At 38.5% G+C, this 25,999-nt stretch overlaps 1 long non-coding RNA gene across 3 annotated transcripts in view; it reads right to left on the bottom strand.

Moving 5' to 3' along the window:
* Positions 1–702: 702 nt before the first annotated feature.
* Positions 703–25,999, bottom strand: part of LOC139084014 (uncharacterized) — a 38,557-nt gene continuing 13,260 nt past the window's right edge. Inside the window, exons 2-6 of one of the 3 annotated variants that reach the window (XR_011541290.1) lie at positions 9,917–9,995; positions 9,220–9,660; positions 6,001–6,148; positions 5,730–5,771; positions 703–3,513 (exon numbers count right to left, since the gene is read on the bottom strand). This is a non-coding gene — a long non-coding RNA (uncharacterized lncRNA). Of the gene's footprint in view, positions 3,514–5,729; positions 5,772–6,000; positions 6,149–6,324; positions 6,437–9,219; positions 9,661–9,916; positions 9,996–25,999 lie in introns of those variants that run through there. The other 2 variants (XR_011541291.1, XR_011541289.1) reach the window with 2 other exon arrangements.

The raw sequence follows: 25,999 nt of genomic DNA, 5'->3' as shown, positions 1-25,999 counted from the left end.
AAGTAGATGAGCCAAACAGTCTGGCAGAATTGGGGACATCCAGGTAAATGACTTCTGGTGAACACTCAGGATAGAATCTTCTTAAATTTGTTTCTCTCTGTCCTTATGCCATTCATTCTGAATTAGTGGATTTCTGAATCTGTGTGCAGTTTTCACATCTGGCTTCTATAATAAGTAGTTTGCATTTAATCTAGGAGACAGCAGGACACCAATGAAGACTTTTGAGCCAGAGATTCACATATAATAGATTTTGCATTCAGGTTGCTGGAATTTCCAGGGTAAAACCAGAAAATGTCTTTCTGAATATTTGGATTATAGAAAAATATAGGGATTAATAAGAGACATTTAAGAGGCTGACTCATTTTTTTTTTCACTTTCTAGAAGTAAAAACACATACACCACTATCTATTTCACAAACATAAAAACATCCCTCTCTAGTGAATGGAATTACAAGATTACAAAGAGAGCCCTCCATTCCTTTACTGTGGTGAGTAGGTTTTCCCAGATGGTTTTCTCCATACCAGAGAATTTCTCGTAGAATCAGGACAGTGGTGAAGAGAAGTGGCCTGGTTCTCTACTGGATGATGAGAGAGAAGGCAGCTGCTTTTCTTCTTTTTTTGGTGATATACAGGAGGAAAACTTTTTCCATCTTTCTTTCTAGGTTCTTTGGCTTGCCTCGTAATTAAATTGACATCAGACAGATTGACAGGAGAAGAACAAATTTAATTCTGTACATACAAGCGCCCCACAAAGATGTGACAGGCTCTCAGACAGTCAGATAATTGAAACCTATAAGTCATTCTGAGTTAAGGAGAAGGGAAGAGGGGTCTGAGGCTTCAAAGGGAAGGAATACGATTCACAGGAAGATGGGAAGAGCAAATATTTGGTAAACAAACGGTTGCCATGTCATGCGCATAAGTCTTTCTGATATAAGAAGTTATCTCCGCTAAGCTAATGGCTCTCTTCCTGGTACAGGCTCCTTATCTAAATTATTTTAGGCAGTTAAGAGACAAGTAAAAGCTCTTCTTGAGTCTGTTGAGCCTTGATTGTCTTCAGCTTGAAATAATCCACATGCCAAAGTGGTACATTCAGGGGTAGCCTGCCCTGAACTCCATCAGTGATTTTCCATAAACAGAGAGAGAGAGACAGAGAGACAAAGAAAGGAAGAAAGGAGGAGGAAAGAAGAAAATTTTAAAAATTTAAAATATAAATTCCTACTTTGAGGAAATTAGTGACAATTCAGAGGTATATATTCACCTCTCTTTCTTTAACACTCTATTAACGTACACTGGTGTAGATTTGAATGCCATTTTTCTAACATTTGGATTTTAAAAGATAAAATCTTTCTCCTGGGAGCGCAATAATTGATTCAAACCTGACCTGCCATTGGTCCAGCTTGTAACTTCATTTCCCTTTTCCAAATCAGAGTTTAAATTAGTGGCAAATTTGCTACAGTGACCCTTCTTAACTGTTTTCTTAGCAAAATAGGGATTAAATCATGTTGGAAATCATCTTTGGTTCTGGTGTTTGGCAAACTGCTACTGAGGAGTCTCTTCTTATTATTAACCAGACATTGCTCTTTCTGGACTATCGTTCACCCAAACAAGCTAGAAAATACCACTTCCAGTCCACAGTCCCAGAGCCCACTTGTTTGGCTTTGGTTTTATCTCCTAAGGACAATGACAGCCTCTCTCTCTGGGTTGCAAAAATTTGCTCTATCTCTTTTGCCCTTGATAGCGCATATCTCCACCCCAATATCAGATTCTTTCAAATGTATCTTCTTAAAAAATATTTTTGCTGATAGGGATCTAAGGTTTTTTGAGTTCATGATGCACTTTTGTTAGATATATATTCTTATCTCTATCCACAGGAAAAAATAAAAGCAACCAACTAGAAAATTAATAAACACATGTAGTCCTTCATTTGGGGGGAAAAAAGTTGAATGTATATTTCTCAGTTCACCTCATTGACTTTTCAAAATGATGTGTCACACTGTTCTCTAAATACACACACACAGACACACACACACACAGGTGTATAGATTTCATACTACTGTATAGGAATGCTAGTACTCTGAAAAGAATATATATATGCCCACATGACTTATATTTTAAAGCATGCCATCCCAAACGTATCCTAACAATTTGGCTAGGTATTCAGCCAGCCATATCTGGGGTAATGCAGTAATACATAAAGATGGATACATAATTTTATTTATAGAAATTATAAGACTCTTGATAGGTAGATACAATTTCTCCGACCTTATGGGAGTTCCCAGGGACAGCCATAAACATGGCAAGTGACCTTCTATGTCATTGAACACCGTAAACCCTTTTGAAAATGAACACTATCCCCACTGCTGGAGTATTCTTTCTGAGAAAGACTGAAAAACTCATACATGAGGCAGAAGTGGTGGAAAATTTAAGAAAAAGAAGAAGAAAAGGTAAAAATTGTTCTACCAAAATATCTAAGCCAATTTTGGGGGACTAGTAGCTCTCAATGGTAAGGTAGCAGAATCTTTTAGTAAGTACAGTGCGAGTTGAACCAAGGCAGTAATTTTAACTTAAAATGCCAGCAATATACAATGCTAATGCAAATTGCCCAGCAGTGGCCATGGAAACCTTTCACTTTAAAATTACAGCTCTGCCTGCTGCAAAAGGTGTGAGTACAACTTCTCAACTTGCTGTTTTCCCTGCTCACAGCCCCTGACTCTAACCCCTTTCTAGCTGCTTCCAACTTCTCCCCTCTGAAAAAGTGGTCATGTTTTCTGTCACATTGTTGATTGAAATATAATTTCATTATTCTTTGCATAAAAAATTTCTCAAGCTTCACAGCATAAATTTTGTAACACCAAGAAAACTTTCAGGACTGTTTCCAAATTTGGAAATATTTCGATCAAGTTTTTTTCACATATGAGCTATAAATTTTCAAAAACTAAGTTCTGGTTATCTGAGCTTCAAACCTCATCTCTACTATATTATTCACTTACTTCCAGTGCTAAGCATTTAGGAATATGTTCACTATGCAGCATGACCTTTGGCCCCACACCTTCATGTCAGTTTGCCAGGTGAGTGCCAGGTCAAGGGTGAGAACAGTCCCAGAAGCCATTTCTACACCAAGATGACTAATCAAAACACATCTACACACAGATATGACTGTAGGCCCAGAATTATATCCACTAAATGGAAACTACAAATATCTCTCATGCAACTGTCCCTCAGCTGGACTCTAAAATTGCTGGTCTAAGGCCACTTGACATGACAGGAATGTGATATAGGAGAAGTTGGAGTTGAGGAGGCAGTGATAGTAACCGGTTTTGCTTACAGTATTTTCCTTTTGCAAATTTAAAAAATATGTATGTGAACACGTGATAACTGTGCTTCCCAGGGCCTGTGCCTTTGATGCTCGTGCTTCATCTCTTCTCCTGTGAGCACTGTGCCTTTTAGATTTTAATTGTGTAGGGGAGGAAAAATAATTTTCCCTCTACTCTTCTAGCTTCTTGGCTGAAATCCCCTGTAATAAAAGACAGATTAACAGGAGATGTTACAAACAGATGTTTAGCAATTTGTTTACCCCCTGCGTACATGGGAGATACCCAGGAAAACGGAACTACTCCCTAAAATGACCCAAGCCACCACTTAAATATTACTTCCAGCTTAAGACAAAAGATGCTGCAGGGGGCAGGAGCCAATTATGTATGGGAGGTTACCATGCAAAGCACAATAAACAAGGGTATGGTTGGTATGCAGATTTAAGTCACTGCCTTCTCCATTGATAAGTTTCTAGAGATTTAGTCATCCTTCTCTTCCTGGTACAAAGAGGGTGACACCCTTACAAACACATTGAGGTGTTGCCTAATGACAAGGATACGTTCTGAGAAATATGTCATTAGGTGATTTCATTGTTGTGTGAACCTCACAGATGTACTTAATCTAGATGGTATAGCCTACTACACACATTAGGGGATATGGCACCAATCTTATGGGACCACTGTTGTACATGTGGTCCCATCATTGACTGAAAAGTCATTACGTGGTGCATGATTGTAGAGATTTCCCTTATAAATGCAAATTTCTCTTACAAAAGGGTAACTTCTACTTGGTGTTCAGAATTTCTCCTATGCTTATTGTTTCTTAAAAAATAACAAGCCCAAATTAATCAATATGCCAAAGAGGCATATTTTGGAGAGGATGGAGCAAAAAGACTGGACAGGGTTCTGTTCTAATGTACACTGGGTGGCTTAGAGTTGGAATTGATTTAATGACTAACAAAAAATAGTTTCTACCCTTTCAGTTGGTATTAAAGCTTTACAGTCTTTAGAGACTTTGATAGGCATCCTCTAGACCTATACTGGCCGGTTCCTGATTCCTAAAACCAGACTAGAGCATGAGTTCTGTGAGGGCGGCATCTTAGTCCTGCTGGGAGCTGTATTCCAAGTGCCTATAGATACTTGGCGTTAGAGTCAGTACACCAGAGACTGGTGAGCAAGTGAGTGAATTGTGTCTATCCTCATTTTAACAGAAAAGCACCTGGCTCTCTGAAATTTATTTATTTATGTCCCTGTATTAAATCCTTCTAAAATAGCAGCTGTAACTAAGTGATTTTTCACCTGGCAAATATTGGCTTGCCTAGAGACACAGTCTTATGAGGTCCTTCCACTCTCACCACAATCGTGGAGCACCTACTAAGTAAAACTTACTTTTAGGCAAGGATGAGTGCTAATATTAGAAATACATATCTATGATGGATCAATGAATTCTGTTGAGAAGAATAATACCAAAAAATTAGGGTTGTCAAAAGAGGGGAAATGTACCTAAAAGTCTGTGTCTTCCTGGTCACTTTTAGATCTTTGAAGGTATGAAATTACGTTTCTTGAAGAAATCTGGGAGATAGGTTCTTAGCTAGTTTTAACATTGAAGAACAATAAAGCTGAGAAAAGTTAAATAACTTGCTCAAGTTCTCAGTGAGTAAGCCATGAAGCTGAGAATTTTACTAAGGACTCTGGTTTCTAAACCCATGATCACGTTTCCTGCCATAAATGAAACTTATGGATGGTATGGCAAGCAAATCCATTATGCCTTCCAGTCTTCGTTAAACAGAATCTTTCCTAGGCTACTAAGAAAATGACCTATATCAGGATTTGTTCCTTCTGACTGTGCTCTTTATTTTTTAGAAGGGCAACCTCTTACTTGGGGAGCCCCCAAATATTAATTTTGGGGAAGGTATCTTCAATAGAAAGATATATCTATGTTACTTCCAAGCTTATGGACTTTCAAATCACAGGCTGAAATAAATAAGACATTTCACTTGGAGATAATAAGTGGAAGATGAAAAAAGAAGAAAGAATTCAAGTAGGGAGGAGAGCGGAGGGCTGAAAGCCATGAAGGAGGGAAGGTATGACACCCGAGTCCAGACAAGAAGAAAGCCCAGGGACTGCTGTAAGGGGCGCCAGGGAAGGTTGGTAACGGGCTCAAAGCTTTAGAGGAGATTACCCTAAAAGTAAAAGAAATATAACATATTGACATAAAATTATAGACAGTTCTCAAAAAAGTTTTTTTTTCAAACTACTGAGAAAAACAGCTGGAAGGTGGAAGAGACAGAAGAAAGCATACATTTCCCAAGAGTAAGTGAATGATGTGCATAAAATAAGATCACACTGGCCTTAGTGATCAGAGAGACAGGTGAAGCTGAGGAACACCATGGAGAGAGCAGAGCCGCGCTCAGCTTACCCGGGCGGTGTCTGCTGAAGTCACGCTCTCGGGACTTTCACTCTGGGAAGTAAACGGCTAGAGTCATCATTCCCTGTAGTGCTCCTGGAGACACCGAGGCCCAGTGTCTTCTCTTTGCATTGTATTGTACAGCCTTTTAATTGTATTCAAATGTAGTTTTCTTTAATTACAATTAAATTATAGAGCATACAAATACAGACACATGTACCGCAGGCAGTATTTTTAGGAAGAAAAAGAAGACAGTATTTCATTGACTGAAAATTGACCTTACCAGCTGGTTACTATGACTCTTGAGGCAAAATTCAGTGAAGGCAAGGGTATGTATCCTGTGCATAAACTCTAACCATCTGGCATTTCCTCCGTTTCCTCCAAGCTATAGAACTCATTGAAGGATGAGTCCGTAATCTTTCACCAGCAGCCTGAAAGACCCCAGAGAAGAGAGGTTAGAATAAACCAGGCCAATGACAATGGATGGGCAAAATCCTCTCCTACAACACGATATTCGTGTTATGTTGTGTATATGCATGTTGTTGAAAGCTGCTATAAATCCTTCTGGGAAGTAGGCAGGGTATAAATTATGGGTTAATATACAGGCCTGTCTGGGAGTCAGAGGTGCCATATGACAGCTTTACTCCCACTCAGAGTGTGACATTTGGTTACTGCTCCGTGTCTCTGAGTTCCTAAAATCAGGAAAGAAATAGAACATAGAACACTGAACATCAAACACTGACGTGTAATAAATGATATAAAAAGACACCTGACAACCCTCTGTAAGTTACGGCAACTCGGAAGCCCTCTTCTCACTGCCCACTGTCCACAAGGGGTCTCTCAACTTCAGCTACTCCTTGGATCTTCCACTCCTCATCGCAAGCAGGAATCAATCTAGCACAGACTTTCTCCTCCTACATAAACAGAGTTTACAAAGGGAAGCTTGGGGTTTTGGTCTCCTTTGCTCCTTTTGTAATAGCTTTCTGGGGTCAGTGAGCAGATGCATCACAACTGCCTACCTGGCCAAATAGCGCTGTGTTTCCAGGCCCGCCTTAAAGGCCTTCAGGGGAATCTCCTTCCATTTATTGAGAAGCTATTTGAATAAAGTCCTTTTCATCACCCCTGACAACCCTGTCACAAGAACAGTAAAACACATTGTATTTATTCATTAGGAAACAATAGATACAACCTAGGGAACCATAAGTGAATTTCATTGTCAGCATGAGTCTGTAATAGGCCATCTCTTGGGGATTTACTTTTTTCTTGAAATACTCAGCCCAGTCTTATGTTGAGAAAATATGTGAAAGTAAGTCCCAATATTTTAGCTTTTTAAATTAAGGTTAAATTTATATCTCTTATTTTACCCTGTTTCTAATTCAACACAAATTTACCAATATCTAATATAATCATCATGTGAGGCATCATGTGAGGCATTAGAAATGTAGGGATGAATAAGGCAAACATTTTAATTTAAATGGATAGTTGGCAACTGATAGCCGAAAAGGTAGAAAGGAAAATAAATAAAAATTCACCAGAAAAAATTAGGGCCAGAATGAATGCAATATGAGGTGAGACTATGGTCAGAAAAGAGGTGGCAAATTAATTTTGCTTGGGAGAGAGACAGGGAAGCGTCTTTGAAAGGAATGTCTTACAGGATGAGGGAAATTTTCTCCATGGATAGTGAAAGTGCTGTAGGAGGAAGGGTGGAATATTCTAGTCAGAGAGAGTAACAATGGCAGAGATGTGGAAGTGGGAGAGTTGACAGAAAATTTCGGGAATGATAGCAATTTGGTACCATTAAAGCAAAAGGTTGCTCAACAGAGACATGGCAAGTAAGAAGCTGAGAAGGTGGATTGGGGTAACCTTGTAAACAGACTGTGTACAAACCTAAGGGTCTGGGCAATGATGACTCATGCTGATTTTTAAGTAGACTTAGTAGATGTTGCTCACTCAGCAATTGTCCCCTCCCTCCCACTCTACCTTCTTGTTCTTCCAACAACTGCACTACAGTATCCTTTGGAGACCCTCTCCCCGACTTACTGTCAGCATGCTTCAGGTGAAGAGGGGATCTCTGGCTTTTTGCTCCAGAGTGGGCATGTGAACTATGCCTGTCAGCCAGAATATTTCACCTTCATGACAACAGTGATTGGATGAGGGATGAGTAAAAGTGATTCAGGTTTGTTCAGAGAGAATTTGCTAGAGGGATCAATGAACAGAGTCTAAAGTGTCGACGAATATAATCCATAACCAATCTATAAATGAAAATTTGGGTGAGTTTATTCTGAGCTTAAATCTGAGGATTATAACCCGGGGCCTTTCTTCCCGAAGGAAGAAAGGGCACCAAAGAAGTGGGGTGCACAGACTGGTTATATACCCCCAGAGAGGATGTTTCACATAGGATTGAAATGTCCCTTTTACAGTAGTTGCGAGACTGCTCTGTCGGCACAGCGATTGATGGAAACAGCAGGTAGGTCTTCTGTCTCAGTGAACACAGCAGGGTGGCAGTCTGTTGTCTCCAGCTGAGTGGTCACAGGTGAGCTGGGTGGTCAGAGGTGAGTGCAGCAATCAGTTCCTAGCCTAAGGAAAAATGCTTATCCCTAAGGAAATGCTAATGTGGGGGGAAGTTGCACCTTTATCTCAAGGGCCTTTGTTCTGGCCATAGGAAATGTCTAAGCAGATATGCAATGGTGCTCAATAGCCACAGTCAGGCCCTTTTGGAAAAAACAAAGTCAGGCCGAATTAGGTTTATACCAAATGGCTTCCTCATATACTCCAATATATCCTATTGCTTGCCATTTTTATTTGTCAAAAGTTAGAAAGAGACTGAGTAATGACTAAATTCAGTGATACCTAATACAGAAATAAACCTGAAATTTTAAGATTGAGTTGAACTTCTTTCATCTTCAACTAAGAATTCCTGATAAAACATCACACACATGTACTTTTTACATATATGTTTTATATAGGTCACTATTACTCTGACACCAGAAGGATATATTACCGTAAAAGAGAGTGGAAGAAGGGACATCTGATAAGCCAATGTTACTGGCAAAGCTTTGATGAGGGCCTAGATTAAGACAGCACCCCTAGGGTTGGAGGATGAAGGCCTCACCTTTGTATTGCTCTCTCTTCGATTCCCAGCCCCCAGCTCAAGTCCTAACACATAGATAGTACTCAAATTTACTGAATGAATGACCAGGGCATGAATTCAAGATAGAGAAGCTTATGAGAGGTATAAGTAAGGGTGAGGGAAGACAAGGAATTTAATAAGATGCTCATATTTCTAATGAGGACACTAGATAGACATAAGTGGCATTATTCAAGCTGGTTACAAGGAGAAGCTAATAGAGGTATGGTGGGATAGTAGCAAATGAAGAATACAGTTTTACATACTTTGAGTCAGTGTTAGTTTTTGGCTTTTGATTTATGTGATTAATCTTCTTTACCATATGCTTAGATATTTAAAAAAGCAGAACTCTATATACACCTATTAAAATCTTACCTTTTAGATGTGTTCCCAAAGGCAATCTCATCCATGGAATTTTACCCAATGTTCCAATCTAAAGTGATACCATTTTATCATAAATCCTCCAATAATTTGTAATTATTTATTTTAACACACTTCTCATATGTTGATTTTTTGCACTCGCAAGAGTCGGTTTCTTGCTCAACTGCAGCTCCTTAAGCTCAAGAGCTGTTCTTCATTCTTCTTCACGTCTCCCAGAGTTCCTAGAAAAGTGCGTGGCAATTGAAGATTCTCTCCAAATATTTGTTTAAAAAATAACACTTAGAGGGGCCAGTCCAGTGGCGCAGCAGTTAAGTTCGCATGTTACCCTTCAGCGACCTGCGGTTCACCGGTTCAGATCCTGGGTGCAAATCTATGCACCGTTTGTCCAGCCATGTTGCGGTAGGCATCCCACATATAAAGTGGACGAAGATCGGGCTGGCCCCGTGGCCGAGTGGTTAAGTTCGCGCGCTCCGCTGCAGGCGGCCCAGTGTTTCGTTGGTTCGAATCCTGGGCGCGGACATGGCACTGCTCGTCAGACCACGCTGAGGCAGCGTCCCACATGCCACAACTAGAAGAACCCACAACGAAGAATACACAACTATGTACCGGGGGGCTTTGGGGAGAAAAAGGAAAAAATAAAAAAAATAAAATAAAGTTTAAAAAAAAAAAAATAAAGTGGACGAAGATGGGCATTGATGTTGGCTCAGGGCCAGTCTTCCTCAGCAAAAAGAGGAGGTTTGGTGGTGGATGTTAGCTCAGGGCTAATCTTCCTTAAAAACAATATTAAAATTAATAAATAGATAAATAACATTTAGAGACTTTTGAAGTTATGAGGTGCTTACTAAGTACGCTTCTCAGAAAGAAGTTAATTAAACCTATTTATCTCACTTTTGTTTTTAGGAGCAAGCTTTCACTTTAAACTATATCTAGAACCACCATACTTCCTACTGTAAAATGTGCTCCCCTAACGCCCCACTCTCTCTCACCCTGCTCTGTAATTTTTCTAAAACAACTTCTATTATAAGACATAATTTATTTTTAAGCATTTTGGTATTTTATATTGTCTTTATCATCCAATTAGACTGTAAACTTTATGAAACTGGTATCTTTATTGTATTCATTGAGATATTTTAAGCAACTAGAACAGAGACTTGTACATAGTAAACACAAATAAATGAATCACCTGGATGTCATTTATTTATTTTATTGGTGACCTGCACTTCCTAAGACTCCAACCTCTCCTGCCTCCGGCGGGCACCACTGATGTTGTGGTCCGTGTAAGATCCTCCCTGGGAACTGAGCAAGGCACGGCCACCAGGGTTCTCGGGAGATGCTCTGCAAAGCCACTAAACTATGAGGCCCATGAAAGTAGGAATTTGTGTCTGTTTTGTTTTCTGCTATATCCTCAGATCTTAGAATTACTTCCAAAACATAATAGATACTCGTTAAATTATTATTTAGTAAGGAGTGAATAAATGGAGTACAAGACTCCATTATAAAATAGTAGAAGAATGAGACCTCTCAAAGGCTTAGACACTGTAAATGTGAGACTAACTGCCATTAACAGAGTGAAACAGATACTAGAAAAGGAACCTGTCTATTTTCAGTCAAATAATAGTCAAGATCAGTACAGCAAAAATGAAAGCTGATGATTCAGTTGAAAGAGTGAAAACCAAGAGCATCTATCCATAAATTTAATATTCTTTTTTTCCTCGTTCACTGAAAGTATACTTAATCGACGCTAACAGTCATTGGTAAAGGAGGAAAGAAAAGGGAATATAAAATTTATAAAATGCCAATTTCTGAGCACAGATGGGGATCAAAAAAAGAGAGATTCCACGAACAAAAGCCGCAAGAAACAGAATGAATTAGACATGTGTTGTCTGCTGGCTGTTCTGTAGACTTGTGTTCGCAAAGGAGGCTGTGGGTAAGACTGACAGCTGCTTTGGTTTCCTCTGTCAACAGTAGTGAATAAACACAGAGAAATCTTAGGTATGCCAAAGCAAAACTTCTGGAAAAAGAAAGGAATATATTATGCAGTGCAAAATATGATCCACACAAACATGCGGGTGCACACACACACTGTAACAAACTATTTCAACTTAATGCCTGAATTTTGAATAAGAAAGAGCTTTATTCATGAGGAGGTTGCACATTCATGAGCAGGTTGCATTCAGCAAAGAAGAGTAACAGGGGCTGCAAATTTCTGCTTCTGAAACTAATGAGATGCTGGGAAAGAATTGTGGCTCCCAGCTTTTTACTCTACGCCACTGATAGGCCATGGATGCTGCTCCCTATCACATTCTGCCAAACACCATATTTGTTTTTAAGCTGTAAAATTGTTCACAGCCTCTTCAAGCTGTTGTTGGGTCCATGGTCCTTCTGTAGTAAATGGCACTTTAAATGTTAAGCATCTCCTTTATAGGAAAATTTCTAACATCCCCGCAGTAGACCGAATGGCTCCCCAAAGACATCCATATACTAATTCCCTGGAACCTGTGAACATGTGATCTTATGTGGCAAAAGGGACTTTGTGGATATAATTAAGGTTATAGACCTTAAAATAGAGAAAATATCGTGGATTAGCCCGGTGAGGCTAATGTAATCCCATGAGCCTTTAAAAGCAGAACTTTCTTCAGCTGAGGTTGAAGAGACGCAGCAGAAGGCATAAATTAGAAAGATTAGAAGTGCAAGAAGGACTCATTGCATGTGCCCTAGCTGATCTGAACACAGAGGAGACAATATGACAAGGAGTACAAGCAGTTTACAGAGCTGAGAGAGGCTCCTGGAAGACAGCCAGCAAGAAAACAGGAACCTCAGCCCACCGTGCAAGGAAATGAATGTTGCTAACAACCCAAATAATCTTGGAAGTGGATTCTGTCTTGGAGCCTCCAGGTAAGAGCCCAGGACAGCCAATGTATAGATTTTGTCCTTGTGAGAATGAGGGCAAAGTAAACAGCTGAACTTCCCCTGGAATTCTGAGCTGCAGAACTGTGACATAATAAGCATATGTTCTTCCAAACATTTATAGAAGAATTAGCATAAATTCTTCACAATCTCTTCCAGAAAACAGAATAGATAGGAACAATTGCTAGTTCATTTTATGAAGCTGGTATTACCCTGATAACAAAGCCAGATGAAAACAGTACAAAGAAAGAAAACTATGAACCAATATCACTCATGACTATAGACACAAAACTACTTCACAAAATATTAACAAACACAGTTCAGTGATATATGAAGAGAATTATACACGACGACCAAGTGCAATTTATTACAGAGATTCAGGGGTGTTTAATATTCAAAAATCAATCAATGCAATCCAACATAGCAACAAGCTAAAGAAGAGAGTTCACAGAATTATGTCGATCAATGCAGACAATAATTTGACAAAATTCACCATGGCTCCATGAGTAAATTCCCAGAACTATACGAATGGAGTGGGAGTTACTCAACCTGATGAAGAGCATATCTGAAAATCGGAGGCTAACCTTGTGGGTAATGATTACACTGAATGCTTTTCCCCCAAGATCAGAAGGCAGGCCATGACGCAGGTTCACTCTGCTCTGATTCAATACTATGATGGAAATTCTAGCAATATATGAGGCAAGAAAAGGAAATCAAAGCCTACACATTGGAAAGGAAGAAATAGAACTGCCCTTCTTTTCAAATGACATGATTGCCTATGTAGAATATCCCAAGTAATCTATAATAAAAGAAAATGCAAGAAATAATGAAGTCAGCAATTTTGCGGTATACAAAAGATAAACATACAAAAATCAAAATCCATTGTATTTTTAGATACTAGCAATGAACATGTGTACATAGACAATACAAATGTAATATCATTTACAATCACTCAAAAAATGAAATAGGTACAAATCTAACAAAATCTATGAGATTTACATGCTGAAAACTATGAAACACTGATGAAAAGAAATCAAACAATATCTAAATAAATAGACATACATTCATGGATTGGAATAGACAACATAATAAAGATGTCAGTTACCCCAAATTGACATACAGGTTTAGTAACATTCCTAGTAACATCTCAGCAAGGTTATTATTTTTTTTGTAGATATACACAAGCTTACTCTACAATTTCTATGCAAAGACACACTCCCTAGAATAGCTAAAACCACTTTTAAAGTGAAGAATAAAGTGGTGGGAATCAGTCTATCTGATTTCAAGACTTATTATATAGCTACTATAATCAAGACTGTGTGCTATTAGCAGAGGATAAACACACAGATCAATGGAACAGAATAGAGAACTGAGAAATAAAGACAAACAAACATGTCCAACTGATTTTTGAAAAAGGTTCAAAAAGATTGAAAGAGATGAAAAATAGCCTTTTTCGCGATGGTACTGGAACATTTGCCCACCCATAGGCAAAAGAAAAAAACCCCTTAACTAAGTCTTATATCTTATGAAATAAAAAAACTCAAAATGGATCACTTTCAGGAAAAAAAAACCTGGGAAAATATCTTTAGGTTTTAGGGTTAAGAAAAGAGTTCTTAGACTTGATACCAAAAGCATGATGCATAAAATAAAGAATGGATAAATTGACTTTCATCACACTTTAAAACTTTTGCTTCACGAAGCCTTGTTAAGAAGACGAAAAGACATGCTATAGATTGGGAGAAAATATTTGCAAGCCACATATCTGAAAAAAATTGGAACTAGAATATTTAAAGACTCTCAAACCTTAATAGTTAATAAAAAAGAAAAGAAAATTGGAAAGTTGGCAAAAGTAATGATGTGACATCTCACCAAACATTGCAAATAAGCACATAAATAAAACGTTTAAAGTCACAGCCATTAAGAAAGTGCAAATGAAAAGCGCAAAATGAGATATTTCTATATACCTATCAGAATGTCTAACATAAAAGATAGGGATGTTAAATGCTGATGAGGGTGAGGAGTAAGAGGGTCACTTAGACATGGCTAGTGAGGATGTGAAACTTACAGCCCCTCTGGCTGCACTTGGACAGTTTCTCTAAAAACTCAATATGCAGCTACCATCCAATCCAGCAATTGCACTCCTGGGCATTTATCCCAGTGAAATAAAGATTTTTGTTTACACAAAAAGCTAGTCATGAATATTTAGAGTAGCTTTATTAGTAATAGCCAAAAAGTATAAGTAACCTGAATGTCCTTCAGTGAGTGAATGGTGAACAAACTGGGAGCTCTATGCCAGGAATAACCCTGCAATACTACTCAGCAACAAACAGGGGTGACCTGTTGGCACATGCAACAACCGGAATTACGCTAAGTGAAAATAAAAAGAAAATCTAAAAGGTTATGTACTGTCTGATTTTGTTTATATAGTATTCTTAAAATGACAAAATTATAAAGATAAGAATTGATTAATGGTTACCATAGGTCAAGATGGAGGTGGAGGCAGGAGGGAAGTGGGCACGGCTGTAAGAGATTAACATGAGAGAGTATCATAGTCTTGGAAATATTCTGAATCTTGACAGCTTCAATGTCAGTAACCTAGATGTGGCATTGTACTAGTTTTGCAAGATGTTGCCATTTAATACAGGAAAATAAGTAAAGGGTACACGGATTCTCTCAATATTATTTTTTACAATCGTATGAAAATCTACAAATTAAATTTTTCAAAATTAAAAATTTAATTTAAAAATTAACCAGTAAAGGGTACCAGGAATATGGTGGCACGTATTTTACACTATTAATGAAGATATTTGTCTTTGGCCAGGTTACACAGAAGCAGATGTGGAGATGATGGTTAGTATCTAAGAAACTGGTTAGAAAATGGGGCGAGCAGGACAAGGAAAGAGAAGAAATCCTATTCAGATACAATTCAAGACCAAGTCCAGGCTTTAACATGGTCCTAAAAGGGAGCTCAGGAATACAAATTTTGCCTCAATGTTTGTCCCATTCAAAGGAAGGAGCTGGGATTTTATAATTCTGCACCAGTCGGTCACTGGCCAACAGCACTCAGGAGGAGAGAAGTCAAGTCCCAGGCACTTCTGAGTCCCTGCACAGTGGCTTCTGTAGCCCAGGGTAGCCCAGGGGAGTCTCAGAGAGTGTCCAGGTGCAGATGCTAAGAGGAAAAGCACACAATGTCTGGAATAGTACACACAAAATGAGAAGAGGAATCAGTGAGCATGTGCGTGGAATGCCAACAGTGTCCACTATAGTGGTCATGGTAGGCTTCGTGGACAAGGCGAGATTTGAACAAAGAGATGATGGAAATGAGGCACTGTTAAGGCCTAACAGGCTGTGCTTGGAACACGTATGCTAAACAAACAAAAAGTTAACCATCGGTATACTAGCAAATATCTCAGATGTAAGAACCAATGAGGTGCCATATGATGAACAGGTAAGAATCTTTTTGTTCTGATACCCATGTTCTACGATTTGTGCTCTACTAGCCATGGCCACGGTGGCTTTCTTATAGCCACATTCTCCTGGCACATCCCTGGTTAATAGGAATCACAAAATAAATAAACAGCCTAATGCTAAATAATCACTTCCCCTAAGCTGATTATAATTAGGTAACTTCTAAATATTAGTTAATTTAATTTAGTCATATCACAGTTTCTACAATGTGAATATTATTATCCTCATTTTATCAGTAAGAAAAGTGAAATTTAGAGAGGATACGAAATTAACCTAAACTGAGATACTCAGCAGCCAGTCACCGAAGAGCCGGGCCTGAAATCCCAGTAAAAACCCTGTTCTTAATCACTTTGTATGAGCGCGTCCAGCTGCTTCTGAAGTCCCAGAGATCACAAAGCTGCGGAATCCTCCTTTTCTTTGGCAGGAGCAGGAGGATTTACTTTTCTTTGGCATCCCTCCCTTCACCCCTCACCCAAGAGATGTTTCCCTGCACAGATGGGCTCTCATGCTGCTCTCACATCTCTGCTGAGACCGTCCGTCTCCAACTGGCTCACTCACCCCTCTGCAGAATTTCCCACAATGCCACTGACCCTCCACAAGTTACATTATTGTCACTCTTTCTTTCTGCCCTACATGAGTACATAATTTCTTGCCCATTCTGGGTCTCTCGCATTTCGGCCATGAAACTGGCCTCGAGGACTCTCCTGGCTTGTTTTTCAAAGGTTCTTCTCAGATCCCATAAGCCAACATTCCTGTGCTTATTTGCATAGGATAGTGCATGCAAAACTGAGCTATATCCAGCAGGGAAGAAAATTGAGTTTCTTTTGCTATCTTTTTCTATGCCGTTTCTTGACAACGTATGGTATCGAGCTTCAGGTGTGCCTGTTTAGAATAAACAGACCTAAACAAGAACATGGCTAATTCTCCTAGAGAAAGAATAATAAAGGATTAAAGAATAATAAAGAATAAAAAAGAATGTTTGAATTTTGTGCTTTGTTGTTCTGTTTGTATTTCTTTCTTTCTTTACCTTCCAATAAATGAAGTAACAATTTCAAAGGAAGCCTATCAGAAGACAGAATGAAATCTTGACAACATGTGCTTTTTTTTGTATTAGCAAAATGGTGAGACACTGGTGGACTCTAAAAGGATTCAGCTCATGGGGAGCAGCAGTGGGGCTGAAGGGAGGCAGAGAAGCTGCCTTGTGAGGCAAGAGAGGAGCCCAGGGCTGATAAAAGGACTAACATGGGGTGGTGATATCAGAGATTCTCAAGGGTATTAGTTCTGAGTGGAGCTATTCAATGTTAGAATATCACTTTATTTCAGGGAAACACAGAATGATATCCATTGTTCTAGAAATACAAATTGGATACCTGGGGAACACAAAATGATATTCATCGTTCTAAAAACACAAATGAGAGAATGGATAGCTCTGAGATAGTTCCATAACTAGAAAATCCAAAGTTAAACATGTTGAAAACAATGCATTAAAAAATGTGCATCCCTAATTAATTGAATAAATACCAAAATAAATCATTTGAGCAAAATTGTCGTAATTGATTACATTTGCCTACTCTTAATTCCTTAGAATAATAAGAAAGGTCACAATGACATCATTTTAAATTACAACGTTGCAGAGCAGTGACCTTGTGCCATGTGCAGCAAGATGTAATCAATTTTTTCCCGTAAGAGAAAGGAAATGTAGGATGAAAACACATGAGTCTTTAAAGCTCTTGTACACATTTAGTGAATCATTTTTGATTGTATTAATGTAGTCAACTAAATGGAAGGCAAATTCTCTAATACATGCCTGAAATACGTCTTTTGAAAGAGCTTGATTTTCAACAATGAGTTACAATCGTGTATAATGAAATAATTTCCTATAATTATCAGCAAAGCTCAATGTTCATTTCATTTTCTTCTTTGCAGATTAGATCAAGGGTAAAGTATAGCCTGGTATTAAGACAGTATGCTCTGGTGAGAGTCTAGGGGGTTGAATCTTATTTCTCCAAGGTGGCTGCTCTGTCACCTTAGTGAAGTTACTTGAGTTTTCCCAACCTTAGTTTCCTCAATGTAAAATAGGCAGAGTAGTAACACATACCTTCTAAGGTTGTTGTGAAGATTCAGGTAATTAATTGAGATAATCCAAGAAAAGTGATTTATACAGTGCCTTGAACAGTAAAGTTCTCAAAAATTTTAACTGTTACAAGTATCTTCTCTCTTTTTTCCATTGTATACATCTAATCTATGCCAATAACATGGAGATCATATTGCACCTGTGTTTCGTCTCATGCTGTATGAGAAACATCGCTCTTTAATGGGCAAACCTGGATCAGAAACTACGTTATGAATCATAGTCCTCCATTTACTACTGAAGGAGGTTCAGGAAGTTACTTTTTAGTTTTCTCATTTTTTTTTTAATGGAGAACAGTTTTAGTTTTACAGAAAAATTGAAAAAAGAAGCTGTGGTTCTCTGCATTCGCGTGTCTCTTCAGCTGAACTTGTGATATCAATTCTCTAACGGATCAGAGAAGAGTTGTTTTTCAGTTTATTCAACTTTTTTGTTGTTGTGAGAATGGGAGTGATGATGCCCAAGATCTTTACATGTCGCAGAAGAAACTGGAAATCTCTCACTTGTTTTTAACCTCTTGGCACTCTATGCCACTATTTGTAGGCCTGGGGTCCACTCCCTATGAATCACTGACACAACTGGACCCATGTCAGGGGCCACCCTTGGTGCCTACCTGCCTGAGCAGTACCAAAGACCTATGGGATTCACCAGAATTGATACCTAAGCCTCCGCCCTCTCAGGCTCTCCAGGAAACCAAAGGGATTAATTTCTGTGTATGTGTGTCCTAAGCACTCAATTTAGGCAATAAATGCACTAGGCCAGAAATGGTCAATCTGTGATACAGATGCAGCCTCAGAAACCTTCTTAACCCAGTACTCTGAGGAGTCACTATTAAACCTTATGTTTTGGTTCATAGGATTGAGCCAGTTTTCCATCCCTATACAAGACAATTTAAAGAAACAGAGTATGTTAGAAAAAGGGTTCTTCCCCAGAAATGTTACACTCTAGCTCAGGTGACAAACTGAATCCAGTTAGAGCATAATGAAAAGCACTTGTTTTATTTAGGATAACACTAGACTCTGGAAGAGAGAAACTCCTAAATCTTAATAGTTTAATACAATAGAAGTTTATTTTTTATTTACATAAGGTTGAAGTTGTGCATTCCTAAACAGTGAAGACTCTTCATTAGCATATTTTAGGAATCTAGGTTTCTTCCCTTATGTGGTTCTTCCATCTTCCAAAGTTGCCAAGCTCATTAGCAACAAGGGAGAAGGAAAAAGAGCCTGGAAGATCACACTGGGGAGGGTTTGGAGCCAGATGGATGGGCTCTGAAAATTAGCCCCACTGCTTATATCCTGTACGGATTTGATCCAGCAATTTAAGTTTTCTGAATCTATTCTGTTCTCTAAAATTGATGTTAATATTACCTAACTTAGAGCTTACAGCTGAAATTAAAGAATGTATCTAAAGCCTCAAACAGATTTTAATACTCAATAGGCATTCAATGATCTTCATTCAAAAACTAGCATTCTTTTTTTTTTCCTGAGGGAGATTTGCCCTGAGCTAACATCCACTGCCAATCTTCCTCTTTTTGTATATGAGCTGCCACCTCAGCACGGTCACTGGCAGACCAGTGGTGTAGGTCCCCACCTGAGAACTGAACCACTAGGTCACTGGGGCTGGCCCCTTCTCTTTTTTATATATAGAGTTTCTTACTAGATTGTGTAGACCGTGTGTATCGATATATGTGTATGCAAACATATACACATACATACCTGTAGATAACTTTCTGTATGTATTATAAGTTAGAGCTTTCTGTATGACTACTTAATAGCTTTCCAAAGCATTTTCAGATCTCTTCAATCTCAAAAGAGTAAAGAAGATATTGGATGACTCAAAGCAAGTATGTTAAGCTGAAACATGAAATTGTCATTTTTGTAAATAAAAAATGATTATTTGCATTTACATAGTTCAACCTGGTATATCACATTATAGTAGTGGAGGGTTATAAGGGAGAGAAAGGATCTGTACTAGTTTTTGAAGGATAGACAAGATCCAGATATATAGCAGGTGGGGAGGAAAAATCTTTCCAGGAGCCAAAAACATTTGGAATTGAATAAGCCAATTGCATCTTGCCTGGTGTTGCCCAGACAGAGGCAAAAATTCTACCCTCATTGCTAACCTAATATATTCAAATTCCATAAAGAAGATGACTTCAACTGATCAATAGCTTCTTTAATTACTTTTATTCCTTCTGGTTCCCTTGTGAGCAGCTCTTTGGGTACTTGATAGCGCGGTATAAGGTCACTAAGCTCTCGTTCTTCATGAATAATCTTTCTATTCCCTGGACAATCATTTGATAAAAGAAGACTCATAATGGTAGAGTACTTAATTCCAACCAAGTCATCCACTACAATTTTCGGGGTGTACGGTGTGCTCAAGCATCAACGTAGGGCTGTTCACTGTGCCTCTTGTGTCTCCAACCAAATATCCATAGGGAACTATTTGGTGCATAACTTAAATGCATGAAGCAAATGCTGGCAAGTCTCAGATCCACTCTGATGTCTATAGGCAGTGAGGAAACCTGTCATATGAGGGAGAGTTTCCATGCAGAGAAAGTGCTGTGATAGAGTGAGTATAAGATAGATGTCAGAGTAAAGATTTCTAGTGTGTAATCAGCTTGCTCACCTATTAACTTGAGCACTTAAACTCTTTATGCCTTGGTTTTCTTGTATATAAAATACATATGTACAGATATTTTAAATATAATGTTAGATGAGTTCATAGTGAGGCTTAAGATAACTTCATAAATATTCTTTATAAATGGCCAAGCAGGTAGACATACAAGCTTTGTTTGGTAAACAGATGTAAGTGATTCCTGTGTTCCAGACACGAAATCTAAACCTAGAGACACACAAAAGAACAAATCTTGGTCTCTGCACTGAGCATTCTTATAGCCTAGACATGAATCCAGTAAAAGATCAATTCAATTTGATAGGGGAAGAACCTCTGTCATAATTAACACTTTTCTCACAACTTGTAAGTGCTGGAACTTCCCATCCCTTTAACGTCAGAGCTCCAGGATTAGCCATCACACTGCTCTGCAGTCACAGAGATGCTACCAGCGTGGTAGGACACCAGCAGATGCAAAACTCACCCAACCTTGCCATTAGGAAGATTATAGAATATATTTACTGCAGAAAAATTAAAATGAGTCTCTCATATGAAGAAGAAGAGGGGCAACTTTGCAGGCAGAGGAGAGAGAACTGAGGAAGGCGAGGGAGCTGGAAATGGGAAGGTGGGTTCTGGAAATCTCAATGTGATTTCTGAGGCTGAACTGTATTAGTTTCCTGTTGCTGCTGAAACAAATTTAGTGTGTCAGAACAACATGAATTTACTATCTCACAGTTCCGTAGACCAGAATCTGGATGTAGCATAACTCAGCATGACCACTGCCTAGAATTCCACAATGCTGAAATCAAGGCAGTCAACAGAACTGCATCCCTTCTGGAGGCTTTGGGGATAAATCTGCATCTAAGCTCATTCAAGTTAATGGTGAAATTAAGTTTCTTGCTATGGCAGGACAAAGGTCCTTGTTTCCTTGCTGGTTGTCAGCCAGAGGGCCAGTCTGCTTCTAGAAGATGCTCACATTCTTTCTCATGCTTTCTTTCCATTTGCCCTCCCATCCTCTCCCTGCCTCACACTCTACAGGATCAGTTCCCTGTAACATTTTGAATCTGTTTAACTTTTTCTTTTTTCCACATCTCTCTGCCTCCAGCCAGGGAAAGTTTTGTGTTTTTAAAGGTACGTGTAGTTCGATTGAGCCCACGTGGGTTATTCACAATACTCTCTCTATTTTAAAGTCCTTAACCTTAAATATATTTGTAAAATCCCTTCTATCAAATAATGTAACATATTCCAAAGGCCAAAGAATTAGGGCATGGACACCTTTGAAGGCCTATCCTATCTGTTGCCTGGAGAGTGTGGTGTGGAAAAACTGTAGTAGATGCTTATGGGAGACAAGGACAGAAGCTAGAGCCAAAGTTGATGGGAGAGCACTGGGGAGTTTTAGATGAAATTGCAACAGAGTCAGGCTTTCTTCATAGAAAATAAAGCATAGAACCTGCAGGGGAAAATGATAAGAGAAGACAAACTGAGGGCAGAGTCCAGTTAGACGAGTATTAAGAAGGTCTAAAGAAAAGAAGAGACTTCGGGAATCCTAAAGTAGCTAGTTGGTTGATTCTGGTTCAGCATTTCTGGTGCGGTCACAGCAAGATGCTGAACAGGGCTGAGCCACCAAAAGGCTTAACTGGGCCTGGAAGATCAACTTGCTACATGGCTCATTGACTCATTCCTGTGGTTGTCCCTTGCCACATAGGCTTCTCCATCCGGTGGGTTATAACCTGGCAGTTGAATCCTATCTTGTGGCTAGCTACCACCCACTTCAAGGTCAAGGCTCAAGGGTTTAGATTTGCTTAAAACTGTGCCTGGAATATGACAAATGCTCTAAAATGCCACCTATTTTCGTTTTCTTTTCTTATTTTTATTTTTTGCTGTAATACTACATGAACAAGTTACTAAGGAAGACCAAAGGAAGGAAATAATGATTCAGATGGCCTAAATAAGTGAAGAAATAATAAATAATGAGCATTTAAGTTAGTGCTTGAATTTAATAAACAGAGAAGGGAAATCTCATCTAATGAGAAGAAGATAGACAAAAACACTCATTTTCAAAAGAATGAAGGGCGTAGAGAATGGATTTCTGTTGTTGTTCTAGAAGTTCACAGGATATACTGCCTGGGTGGAGAAAAAAAGGTTGAAACCAAAAATAGATAAGATAAATTGAGGTCATCTTTTGGAGGGTTCCACCCAGGCATCCTCAGAAAACACATAGTGGTCTATTTTGTTGAATAAGTAAATAAAACAGAATTATACAGTGTGCTCTATATCTAGAAGGAGGGTAAGTGCTGTAGGGAAAATATAGACTAAGTCATTAGGTTTAGATGTGACACTGTATAATAAGGAGCCATCAAGGGTTTATTGGAAATAGTCATACAAAGAGGAATTTATTTTATCAACAAAATTGTTTTAAATACACTGAAATTTCTCCTGAGTTGCTCCTGGAGTAAACATACCTGGATGCTTATTGTGGCACTGATTTAATCAGTTATCACATATTAAATTATTTAATGTCTCGAGGACATTTATTTAAAATAAGAGCATAAGGGCTGGGCCATGGCCAAGTGGTTAAGTTCACACGCTTCACTTCAGTGGCCCAGGGTTTCACAAGTTTGGATTCTGGGCAGGGACATGGAACCACTCATCAAGCTATGCTGAGGTGGCATCCCACATAGCACAACCAGAGACACTCACAACTAGAATATACAACTACATACTGGGGGGCTTTGGAGAGGAGAAGAACAAGGAAAAAAAAAGAAGATTGGCAACAGATGTTAGCTCAGGTGCCAATCTTTAAAAAATTAGAGCTTAAAATATGAAATAACCTTCATGGCCCTTTTGGTAATGTGATACTATAATGCTCAAGGTAACAAAAGACATTTGTTTGAAACATCTCATAATGCTTATTATATCATTAGAAACACCAAGTTGAGCCTGTCTGGATGGGATAAGGTATGACTCGGGGCCCTGAGAAGTCATCAAACCTGCCACAGACCTCACTTTCTCCTATTTTGCATTTTTCTAGTAAATACATGTCCAATGACTCTTGTAAACAAAGAGCTGAGTTGCCCAACAGCACAATCCCCTTGAAAGTAACCCTGCAGTAGGTCACACTGCCTTTTAAATTACTTTGCTGCTTCTGACACAGAATTATTGTTGACTTTCCTTGTTTTCTCATTAATATAGCCCCATAAACTCAGATGTGAAAATGGAACTGTACTGATAGTGCCTACATATTGTGTAATTGTGGCTGTTAGAAAGATGTTGAGATACAGACTAGTCCCAATCCTGATTCTGGGACTGAGACCTAAAGAGATGCTTTCTCTTAGACAGTTAGATGCCCCCCCTACAGTTAGAGACATCGCTCCTTTTGACAGTGCCACTCAATGGGTTAATATATTTCACAGGAGTAAAAATTGTAGGTTATTATTGAAAAAAGCATCATTTTCTAGTAGACACATTTTAAGCAATAAAATCACATTCATATATAATTATGGTAGTAGACATTTTTTAATTTGCTTTAAGAAGTCTAGTATTTTATGACAACCAACCAAATCCTCATTGAGCTAGGAAAACAAATAAATTGCATATTACAGTCTGCTAATAGGGAGTGATAGGAAGTTAGTCTAGGATAAGTGAATGCTGTAAAGTGGGGTAGCAACAATTCCATCTTATAATTTTTTAAAAAATAATTTTGATGAAAGTCTCATATCGGTTTCTAATTTCTTAAAAATAGACATATATGAAACACAACTGTCAGACTATACAAGAGGCCTTCTAAGTAAAAAAAATTACAAACTAAATTTTGACAGTTGGTTCATCACTACCTAGAGGGAACGACAGCATAATAGAGCAAAGAACAATTAAAAGTGGCTGAGAAGGTGAGAACAGGTTCTTGGAGCACAGCAGCGGCTGTGAAGAGAGAAGGGACCAAGCAGTCTGCTGAGGAATCTGCAAATGCAACATCGACAATAATAGCGGGATACATTCTACTAGTATGCAGGGGAAGAAACGGTATTTAATACATACTTATTTACATACCAGGGAGAAAATTTTAGAAAGATTCAGATTTATAGTCCTAAACTTCAATTTTCTTATAAGATAGTTGGTACCCACAGTTACAAAATAGGTCAGCATTTTGCTACCATTTTGTTACAACCCTCCAAAAATCACAAAATATGGTCTGGACTTCAAGTTACTTAATAAAAGAATGTCATATATAACATATATACATTTATGATATATATTTAAATATATTTTCTTTAGAAGAAGTTTGAAATTCCCAATAACTTAGATGGAGAGTGGATGACATTGCTTACGACTCATTCATTTAGTGAAATATTTTAAAATTTGTATTCAAATCAAACCAGTGATTAGACACTGGGAGCATAAGCTACCCGGATGTTGAAAGTTGACTGCTATGGACTGAATTGGGTTCCCCCAAAATTTGTAAGTTGAAGCCCTAATCCCCAATGAGACTATATTTGGAAAGACGGCCTTTAAGGAAGTAATAAAGGTTAAATAAAAATAAGACGCTAAGTTGGTAGGATTGGTGTCCTTATAAGAAAAGAAAAAGAGACCAGAACTCTCTCTGCCACGTGAGTTTACAGAAAGAAGGCAAGTTTGCATGCCAGCCAGGAAGAAAACTCTCACTAGAAACCGAATTCTACCAACAACTTGATCTTGGACTTTCCAGTCTCTAGAACTGTGAGAAAATTAATTTCTGTTGCTTAAGCACCCCAATCTATGGTATTTTATTACAGCAGCCTGAGAAGACTAACACAGTAAAAACTCGTTGAGGAATTTAAGTGTGATAATAACTTTTTTTTGAGGAAGATGAGCCCTGAGCTAACATCTGCTGCCAATCTTCCTCTTTTTGCTGAGGAAGGCTGGCCCTGAGCGAACATCTGTGCCCATCTTTGTCTACTTTATATGTGGGACGCCTGCCACAGCATGGCTTGACAATCCGTGCCATGTCCGTACCCGGGATCCGAACTGGCGAACCCTGGCCACCGAAGTGAAACATGCGAACTTAACTGCTGCACCGCCAAGCCAGCCCTTATAATAATTCTTTAAAATCATACCAAAATGATATATACACATCTGTAAGTTGAAATAGTCAAATTAACTTCCTTCTACAAATTAAAAAATCAATAAAAAACAGAAAATATAGTGATTGACTATAGCTTAACTAGCTTTAAAATTTTACCTGTATTTCTCATAATCTACTTATGTGGAGATGTGCTTATAGGTAACAAACTAAAAGCATCTCTGCTATATTATAAAGAAATAAAATGCGCAAAGTAGAAAAAATACTCAGCTGATTATTTTTTAAATCACAAAATGTTAAAATTCAAACAGGCAATAGAGGAGATGTGGGCTTATTAATTATAGGAACCAGCATTATATTTGAATTTTCAAATCGACTTCAGCTGGTTACAAAATCTTCTTAGTAATAACATATTTTTAATTAAATGACTCCCCTATGTCAACAAATGTGCAAACGTGTTAAGGCAGTTCCCAATTTTTGCACATTACACATGACTGCTAGGCTCCTTGTGCAGGAAGGAGAAGTCTTGTACCAATCCCTACGGGTACTGGATAATATGTTAACTCTCTGGAAATAGATTATCCCTGAAAGCAAGTGTGTGT

This window comes from Equus przewalskii, chromosome 6, assembly GCF_037783145.1.
Source record: "Equus przewalskii isolate Varuska chromosome 6, EquPr2, whole genome shotgun sequence".
In the NCBI taxonomy this organism is placed as follows: domain Eukaryota; kingdom Metazoa; phylum Chordata; class Mammalia; order Perissodactyla; family Equidae; genus Equus; species Equus przewalskii.
This window is presented reverse-complemented; position numbering and strand designations above follow the sequence as displayed.